The following is a 9,834-nucleotide window of genomic DNA, read 5'->3' as shown; positions in this document are numbered from 1 at the left end:
TAAATCAAATTTTTCTAAATTATTAAATGATTTTACTAAACACACACATCAATAAAATTACTAACCACAACATCAAACACACTACAATAACACACATATAAAATAACACTTCTAAACAATATTGTATACTATATTTTCTATGACAATATTTTTTACAACAATATTTAAAACAACACTTAAAATGATATTCTTTCCTTCAATATTCTTTTCCACGATTTGGTTGACATTCTGATATTCTTGATAATTTTTTGATCAATATTTTGTCCAAGTACCACAAAACCTCAACACAACCACACACAGGAATGGTACTGTAGCATCAATGTAATCTTTTGTTATAATAGTTAGATTCTTAGGTTCAGACTCTTGAGGGTAGGGACACCTGACTATTAAGAGTCTTGAGATGGTGTTGAGTTGGGAGGAGGAAAGAGAGGGAGAGGAGACAGAGAGGGAAAAAGTATTGGATTTGTGCTAGTTGTGTTAGGGGACTCCAGGGTATCATGGAACTGAGCATTTTGATAGTTCCAATGTTATTTAGAATATGACATTGACTTAATAAAACGCAATAATACAGACAATGTCACCCTCACAGTAGTTTACAAAGAGGAAGTGTTTAAATTCTCTTCCTGCTAGCGAGACAGGACCAACACTGAGCATCTGTTTAATGTTCCGAGGCTTTGCTCATTCAACATGAGCGATCCATGATGACAGCAATAGTCACAAAAGCTGTTATTTAGTGTTTTTGGTTGTTCCTCCAGTCATATACTTTAAATGTAAAACATGCATATCTTTATAATATTCTGCATTTGTAATCTCCATTTTGTTCTGAGATTTCCCACTAAGGACTGAAAAACAGTGTGCAGCCGCGCTTTGGTTTTCACAAGTTTCCATAACTATGTTACTTGGTTATGAAAACAGTTTCATGCTATTTCCCATTCAACAATGTGTGTTCTCAGTACAAGTGGAAAAGGAAAACAGAACAACCGAGAGACGTGCGTGGTTTCATTTAAATTAAATCAGCTGGTGGTGTGAGTGTTGTTGGAGTCACTGGCGGCCTGTTTTTACTGACTAAGCAGTGAAAGGAAAAGCACCAGTGCTTAATTTGTGCTTGTTGTTTCCAGTGCGGAGTACCAGCACTTATTTTTGAGGGCTGCTTATTTTTCTGCCTCAAGCATTTACTGCGAGCAAAAGACACATATGGGAAAGACGGAGGACGAGAAAAACGAAAAAGCGTCCCAATGGGAGAAAGCAGAAAGCTGCAAGAGTGAGCTGAAGGGGTAGGGAGGGCCTGTAAATGGATTGAAGAGGCCCCAGATGGCTTCAGGTTTACGCTGCCTCAGAATTCTGTCCTTGCACATTTAATTGCAGCAGCCGCCTGTTAAAGAGGAGGGCTTTGGGCACCGGCACCTTTTTATTTACAAATTAAGCACTGAAAGGAACTAACTAGCTCAGTTACAAAGTAAATCAAGTTATACCAGCACTCACTAATGAGCCAGCTATATGCTGTTAAACATTTCTCATACATATGAAATCGAAATTCAGACTGAACCGATGCTGTACTCCTGCCCTTTAGCATTGAAACACAAACCAGCAGTGGGTTAGAGTAAAGGAGGAGGAACCCTCACTTGGGTGGTTACCATTCACTTTTACCCTGTCCTCATCAGCTTGCTCCACCCCAGCCCATTATTTGAATGGAGTTCTGTCATCTACAGCCTGTCCCACAGCTCTAAGTGCCCAAATGCAAACATGTCCATCACTGTTAAACCATCTCACACCCATCACTGTAATGCCACTGCCTGCATTGTGTCTGCTGGTGAGAATTTTCCTTGCTTGACAGATGTACAGGGCTCTTCAGACTTAGTATCAATCCCTCACCAAAAAAGCAATCTAAGCTGATTTACCAGAAGCATTTATTAGGCATCTGTGTCAAACTACTCAGATGTTTTTCTTCTCCCCATTGATGGTAGGGCAACGCCCCTGTTGGCCTTGAACACCAGGTGCCCTTGTCTGAATACAGCTCAGCTATTTTATTCGTAAATATGGAATTGTTTCTTTCAACATTCCCTAATGATTCTGGGTGATAGGTACAATGAAAATTCTACTTAATCCCCAAGGTTGCTCATACTTCCTGAACTATAAAAGAAATAAATGTGGACATCTAGTATCTGGAAACACGGAGGAGCACCCTGAACCAGGGAATTGAGACTCTCAACAACTGTTTTGAGTAAGTGATGGGTCGGCACAAACACAGGGTAATTTCTCTATCCACCTTAAAAAAGCACACACAATTACAAGTATATAAGAAGAATATGTCCAGTGGGGTTAGTCTTGATCCTTTTCCCATTATTTTGGGGTTGGCTAGTGACACAGAAGTGGCATTAGTTCCGGGAAATAGAAGGAAAGAAGGGCGCATACCAGTGGGTCACTGTAGCATGACTCATACTATCCTTCCAGACATGGGTAACATAAAGAGGAAGACAGGCTAAGCTTGGGGAGGGTATGAATTTCGGGGTCACCAATCTCCCAGTGCTGTACCTCCATTTTCTTTTTGGGTTTCTTTTTACAATTCTGTTTTACCCAAGTTTGTTTCTCCACCTTGGATACCTGCCCCAACATATTTCTACATATTTTAAAGGTTGGTGAGGGATATACATCCTTTTGCAAGACATACATTGTAGCTTCACTGCTGAGGGAGTGCACCACTTTTGCGGCTGGTAGATCTGTAAGAATGTTTTCCTGAGAAAATGCAACTTGCGTGGATTGATGAGAAATACATGTTACAATGGCAGTTTATAAGAAAGTGAATTATTAATGGGGTTAGATGGCAGCCCACCACAAGTAATAAAAGGGCTGAATTAGAGTTTGTCAGAGAGGGTACTCTGTCGCAACGGTGACAGACTGCCCTTTTTGCCAAACTGAAGGTCCCCCTGCGTAATTTACAGGTGGGAGCAGACCTTAAGTATGTCATAGAGGAAAGCTATTCCATCTCCATCGCTGACATTCTCCTCTAAGGGTCGTCAGAGGTATGGCGATTAAATCGCGTGCCGGATTTGGAGTGGTCAGTCAAATAGCAAGTTTTCAATGCCGCTTTACAAATAAAACTTGGTAGTAAGAGCAGTAAAAACTGGAAAATTAACACCACACCATGGAAGGCACCTCCAGTGTTGTGGGGTTCACTAACATTTGCATTTTCAAAAATCAAATCCCACTTTGGGATGTTGTTTCTGCGAACACAAAAACATGGTAAAAGTTTGACAGATGATACTGTAATTTTGACGGTACCTTCAATCAAACTTTTAATACATTGACAGCTGTTCCTGCCAGTGTTCTGAGATGTCCACTGAGCCTGCGTATATCTCTAAATTTGGCCGGCAGAGGACTCCCAGTATGGTTGAAGTAAAGTACTCCACTATAATGACAGATTTATTTCCATATGTCTAAGTTTAATAATAAGCCAATGTCACTAAAGTGTTAGATCCAGTCAAAGGTGTCAATCATTTAAACATGAGTTCAAAACCTGCTAGCTATGGCACAGAGTAAGCAGGTTTAACTTAAAGAAAATGTGTAAAGCATTTAAGAGCATTAAAATAGTTAAAAATTCAAAGACACAACAACTTCAAAGTCCCACCCCAATGTATCCAAAAAGAGAAATAAATAATATGGAAAATGACACCAACATGACAAAATTCCCATAAAGGAACCTGAGATACAATTCTTTAAAGTTTTAAATAAAAAGAGCACCAAAAAGTACAAATCAACACTATTAGTCCATGCTTGCAGTCGACCAGGGCCTAAGTGCAATTTGATGCTGACCGTAGTGGAGCCTGGGTCAGATACACCATGTGGATTGGAGTCCCAATGCAGAGTGGGACTTGTTGCTTTCTTGAAGCGTGTGATCCCACTGAAATTGTAGGTGACACCTATTAATTGAATGTCTAGTAGTTGAAGCAGCTGGTTTGGGTCAAAGATGTTACCTTCTGACGTCATTATATGCTGCTCAAAATCTTCCAGCAGGGCAAGGCTGAACCTGTTTCCAAAGAAAGTGCATCAAAATTGGACACTTATGCTGCTAGGTTCCCCAATAGCTCTGGAGATCTTGGAACTCCAAAACATTTCTAAAGGACTCATTATGGCTTTGGCGGTCCCACCATGGGACCATCAAAGCCGCGGGTAGGACCCCACCATTGTGCCGGTGACATTCCCCACCATCGTATTACAATGTTCCCATCAGGCTGACTGGCAGGAACATTGTATTATGGCGCTCCCTCCAGGATGAGCTATGAGGGAGCCGAGGCCAATACCGTAGCACAACAGCACCATCGGTATGTGCACTGTCTACAAAGATGGTGCTCGGTGGGGGGGGGGACTGCACTGCCTATGCCATGCACTGCCTATGCCCCCTGCCCTGTGGTCCCAGCACTGACTTTCCGCCAACCTTTCCAAGGCGTTGTAACCGTTATGGAAAGGCTGGTGGAAAGCTGAGTTGTGATCAGCACAGCAGCACTGAGGTTGAGGCAGGCTTCTGTCTATCCATCGGGAACCACGTTTCTGGCAGTGACGGCGGTGTTTAGGTGGTCCCATCTGCCAAAGTTGTAATGAGGCGGTAAGACCATCAGGAGTGGTGAGGTCCCTCCGCCACACTCATAATGAGGCCATAATTCTCTACTTTTCAGGGTTTCTCGTTCAACTCTTTTGGGTCACTTCTTAGTTTCCCAGTAGGTTAGGGACACAACTTAGGGGCTAGAACTCATTCCATCAGATTTCTCCATCAAGGTCCAGTCCAGGTCCTGTTGGTACGGGTCAACTGGTCCCTTCAGGAAAACGACCTCTAGCAGCTTGTTGTAACGCAGTAGCCACACAGGCATTAGCCAGGTGGCCTTTGGAGTCCACTTATTTGTCCGTGGTACAAGAAGGAGCAACTCTAGTCCTCAGGGATCCTTCCGTAGCACAGGCAGCAGTACCAGTCCTCTTCTGATCTTCCACAGGAACAGAAAGTGTTTTTAGGAGGTGCATTGGTGTGCCACATATGTGCCGGGTACCAGCTGGTTGTAGATTAATTCTTGGGCACTCCCTAAACAATGGGATAAAAGTTCCTGGGGCAACCATACCCATTTTTCTGGTAGTTCCAGTTTGCCTTACTGCAAGCAGACCCACACTGCCACGTGCAGGTCATTGCCAAGATATCTGAAGACCTTACAACACTAAACATGGGCTATGAAATGCAGCTTTGCATTACTTTAGGTCAAGGGGGTGTTACATTGGTGGTACATGGGCAGTACACGGGCGTACCCATGGTACCACCCATGCTTTTTTACGCTAAACCCTGTGTACTCCCCCTCAGTGCTCGTCACAGCTTGTGGCCCCACCCTTTTTACCAAAAAACAATAATAAACACAGTTAATTATTGTTTTTAGGTAAAAGGTTTGCAGCTGCTGCTGCTGACGGGTGGGGGTGACGCTCCTCTGCGCTAATGAAGGAGCCGCCAATGGCCGACTGACTAGCCCTAGTATAAATACAAAAAGATGTAAGTTTACCATTAATCATACATTTCACGTAAAGATCCTTTTGTTAACAGGGATTAGAACATTGATGGTGCAGAAAGGAAGTCTTAGTCTGTTCTTATAGTTTTGATCCTGGTTTTGAGTGTTCTGAGTAAACCCAGGAGGGTTAGACTGGGGTTGGATGCCTGATTTTTAATTGACAACAATCAAAACTTCCACTTGAAATGACTTGCTCATCTCTCCCTCTTCCAATATTTTAGGCTACCCACCCACCTTCCTGTCTGGCCAGATATCTCCTTGGATTAGAAGCTTCCCGTCAGTCGCTTTCACTGTCTGCTGTAAAGCCATCAATTTAAATTTGCTAGATTCATTTTTTCTTTCTTGCACCATGATGTTGTAGTTGGCCACTGTTACAATCTCTACGAGATTCTTAGCTTACTATATGATACAAAGTCTGTGCAGTTGATTCCTAATGTTAGGTAATAATCCCTGCACCCAGATATCATATTGTTTCATGAGCTTGTTCGGTAAAATGAGCTATGTCTGAGTATCCTACAAATACATCCTTTAGGTTATTTAAATAATCTGCCATTGACACTCTTTTATTCTGTTAACAATTTGTTTACCAGTCCATATTGACTGGATACACCTCCATCATAGAAGTAACCAACCCATCCTTTGCCAATCATTTGGAAGAGCATGTCACAGTCAACTAATCTTTTCAATCACTTGATCTTTCACATCATTTGGTTCCACCGATTTCCACAGCTAATTCACATCCAACCAATTCAACTTACCCACCTCATACACCAGCTGCAATTCTTCATGAAATTTTCAGGGGCTATCAGTCATATTGGGAATTGTTTCTTTATGTTAATCAAGTCACCAGGGGACAAATCAAACATTTATTGTTACTCAGCCTCCCAGGATGACATGAACTTTCAAAGGCAATAAGAGTCCTGATCAGGAACCTCATCATCAGCATCTCTGGGAAGTGGGACAAGGAGGACACACTGTTTGCTGTTTTTTTAAGTATCTGGGTGTACGTCCTGTAGTACATCTTAAGCTTTCATGGGTAATGGCTGGGCTACAGGTCCATTCCCTCTGGGGACTCGTGGGATTGGGTGGTGAAATAGGCTCTGGGTCCCTTCTACCCCACTAGAATAAGTCTAGAATGAGGTGGGATATGGTGGTGGTGGAATCGGTCTCATGCTCTGAGTGCTGCGCATCTTTCTCTAATGCTTTACTGTCCACTGCTTGTATCACTGTGTTTGTGCATTGTCTCGTTGGAGAATTGTAAAATGTCTAAGACATGCTTATCTATTCTGTATCTTCTCATTTTTCTGCTGGCTCAATTATTTGGGGGTAATAGTAAGGAGGAGGTGAGGCAGTAGTACCAGAACCCCTAACCCTGTCTCTCAAGTAACTGATTTAATATTGCAGTTCCTCATGGGTCTGCTTCATTCCGTGGTCCTCAGACTCATATCTGAATGTGTTAGCTTCCTATACAAGTTCAAAGATGCTGGTCACTGTTCTGTATCTATCTTATTTTTAGAATCCTACATTAATTTTCTTAAATTGCTTAAGTGTTCTAGATTCAAGGGACTTTCTCTACAAACAACTGTTCTCCATCTTTGCTGGTGAGCCTCACCCACTGTTTCAGATATCTGTAATAGTGGTACATATCATAGGCAGACACCCCTTTTGCTGGGGGCTCTTTGTCATTAGATTTCTTGAGCTCCCTTTTTGCCCACAGTGACTCACAGAAACCCAGAAAGGTGTCTGCCAGCCTTGTGCTGCGCTCATCCCGTGGCGGGAGGAAGGAAATGGAAAGGATAGCAAGAGTGAAGCTCAGTTATTTTCTTCTAACTGATCTTCTGGAGGGTGGAAAGCATCTCTCACCCAGGTGCAATGATCCCTTGATTGTGCCTGATATCTGGTTAACGCGATGAGGCTAGCGGAGGAGCAAGGGCAGATGGATCAGAGAGTCTCTTTTGTACATGCATTTATCTTCGTAGGGTCTCTGTTAGGGTCTTGCACTTCTGCCTCTCTTCCTCTCCCCACACCACTTCCAAATTTCTCTGGCTCTTTACTAGAGAGTGCACACACACTAAGTGCTATCTCACGGGACTCTTCCCACACCTACTTACCCACTTAGTTGGTCATCTCATACCCAGATGACATACGCACAACTTAAAAACTCCCATTTACACAGGCATAGCAGTATAAAATTAACCATGTTTACATCTATTTGAATTTAGCTGTGCTAATGCTGTTCACCTGACCAGCTGGTCAAGTGTCGTCCCATGATGCAACAGTTCCCCTGTAGTAATCTCTCCCTTAACTTTGGCGCATGAGGTTGTTACATGGAGTCCAAACCAGCTCTCTTCACACCTCAGACCGAGATGAGAGTTGGCAGTTTCCGGCCAAAGCACCAATTTCTTTGAAAGAAAACAATATCTCAGCCTACATAAAGCCTAAAACATGCTTGTTGTACAAAAATAGGCAAAGATAGCAATATTGCAGCTAGTTTCTTTGCGTAGACAACAGAAAGAAAGTGAATTTAATAAAAAACTAAATTCAGGCAGTATATGTTTGCAGGTGCCTGGCTTTCTCATGAGATATGGACAAAAAGGCCTTGAAACTGTGATACATAGAGGTCTGTAGTTTAATGCTTAGGATGTAAAAGTGAGTAATGTGCTCTCTGTTTGGATGTTTTCCTATGTTGAAGAGGTTTTATTCTGCACATGCCCTGCTCACCCATTCTTTTTGTGGTCGATAAATGGATCATTAAGTTAATGACACCTCTTACAGTGCCATGAAATGCCGGAAAATGCTTTGGAATGCTTTTACAACAACTCAAATTGTACGCACCTTTGCTCTTTTTATTCACTGTTTCTGGAATGCTCTGCTTTTGGACTCTGTTACACTAGTGTCTGCAACTCATTTCATTCTTCCACACCGAATACATCATCATCCTTTTATCACATTTCCGACACGATGTGCTGATTTTTTCCATTTGGTTGCCAATAGTGGGCTCAAGCACTATTTCTTGGGGGCTAAGGCTTATTCATGGCACAAGTCTTAAAGAAAATAAGTGGGGGGACTGACCAAGTTAGACACTATGCAAGTGACATCACAGCACATGACACCACGGCGTGTGAAATCGCACCTGGAATCACAGGTAGTGGCATCACAACCCATGACCTGACAGAAAATTACATCACAAGAAGTGAGATCTGGTCTTAAGACCTCACGCATTTGCTTACCGCAAGAAAGCAAAGCCTTAGCTAGGGATCCCTTTGCCCGTCGTGGAGCAAATGTTTTCTTCAGCTTGGGCTGAGTGTAAAGTGCAGAATAATTGCAAGTTTTCCTTTGGAAAGTATGTATTTTAGTGTTATTGCTGTTCTTTTTAATTTCTTTTTTTAAGACAAGAAAAAAAGAGTGCAGGAAATAAAAAGTGGAAAATGAAACTAGCGAGGAAGCTGTGTAATTGAGCTAAGACGTGCAGCACCTAGTGTATGTGAGAGGCAAAATGTCTACAGCACCTGGTATTCCCAGGCGGTCTCCCATCCAAGTACTAACCAGGCCCGTCCCTGCTTAGTTTCCAAGATCAGGCGCATTCAGGGTGGTATGACCATAGGCAGGAAAAGCTGCAATTTCAGCTCTCTTCTGCTCACCAAGGCCACCGTCCGGAGCCTGCTGCTCTTAATTGCACCTACACAGGCTCCCCTTGGGAAGTCAGCTATGTGCTCATTGCCGGAGGCCCAATGCCCCAACCCACATGGAACACCATTTTTAGGGTTGAGCCCGCGTCGCATGTGCTTGCGCATGTGTTTTGCTTGCGAGACGCATTAGTAGTTAGAAAAGGGCTCGGAGCCCCGCCCATGTCACGTCAGTGTCTTTCATTGGTTCGTGGGCTTGCCTTTCAAAATCTGCTTGCTTTTATTAGTGGAAGCCATGCATATGTCATTCCTTTTCTGGTGGTTAGCCCTCCTCGAGCGTAGTGACCAAGTACTGAAAACATGCGAGGCTCACTGTTTTCCGTCTGGTTTGTGGACTACTTTTTATCTTTTTTCGCAGAGTGATCTCGCTTGGCAGAAGTCGAGCGCTTTGCATGACATCAACCCTGTTAAATAGTTAATTGCACTTTTGCCTGTTACGTAGATAATTGCACTTTTGCCGATAGGTTTAATGTGGCAAGAAAAGTTCTGTTGGGAGTTTACAACTGCTAATAGCTCTAACTTGGAGAAATGCGAGACCTGTTGCATTGCACATGCTTGTTTACTTTACTAACCCATTTCTCACTGTAAAAAAAACCTCCTGTGTTAATTTG

The 9,834-nt window shown here is 42.8% G+C and overlaps 1 pseudogene; it reads right to left on the bottom strand.

Annotated features, from left to right (window-relative positions):
- Window positions 1-9,034: 9,034 nt before the first annotated feature.
- Window positions 9,035-9,143, bottom strand: LOC138268867 (5S ribosomal RNA; annotated as a pseudogene).
- Window positions 9,144-9,834: the final 691 nt, after the last annotated feature.

The sequence above is a fragment of the Pleurodeles waltl genome, chromosome 12 (assembly GCF_031143425.1).
Source record: "Pleurodeles waltl isolate 20211129_DDA chromosome 12, aPleWal1.hap1.20221129, whole genome shotgun sequence".
In the NCBI taxonomy this organism is placed as follows: Eukaryota; Metazoa; Chordata; class Amphibia; order Caudata; family Salamandridae; genus Pleurodeles; species Pleurodeles waltl.
Note: the sequence above shows the minus strand (reverse complement) of the source record. Positions and strands in the feature narration are given on the sequence as shown.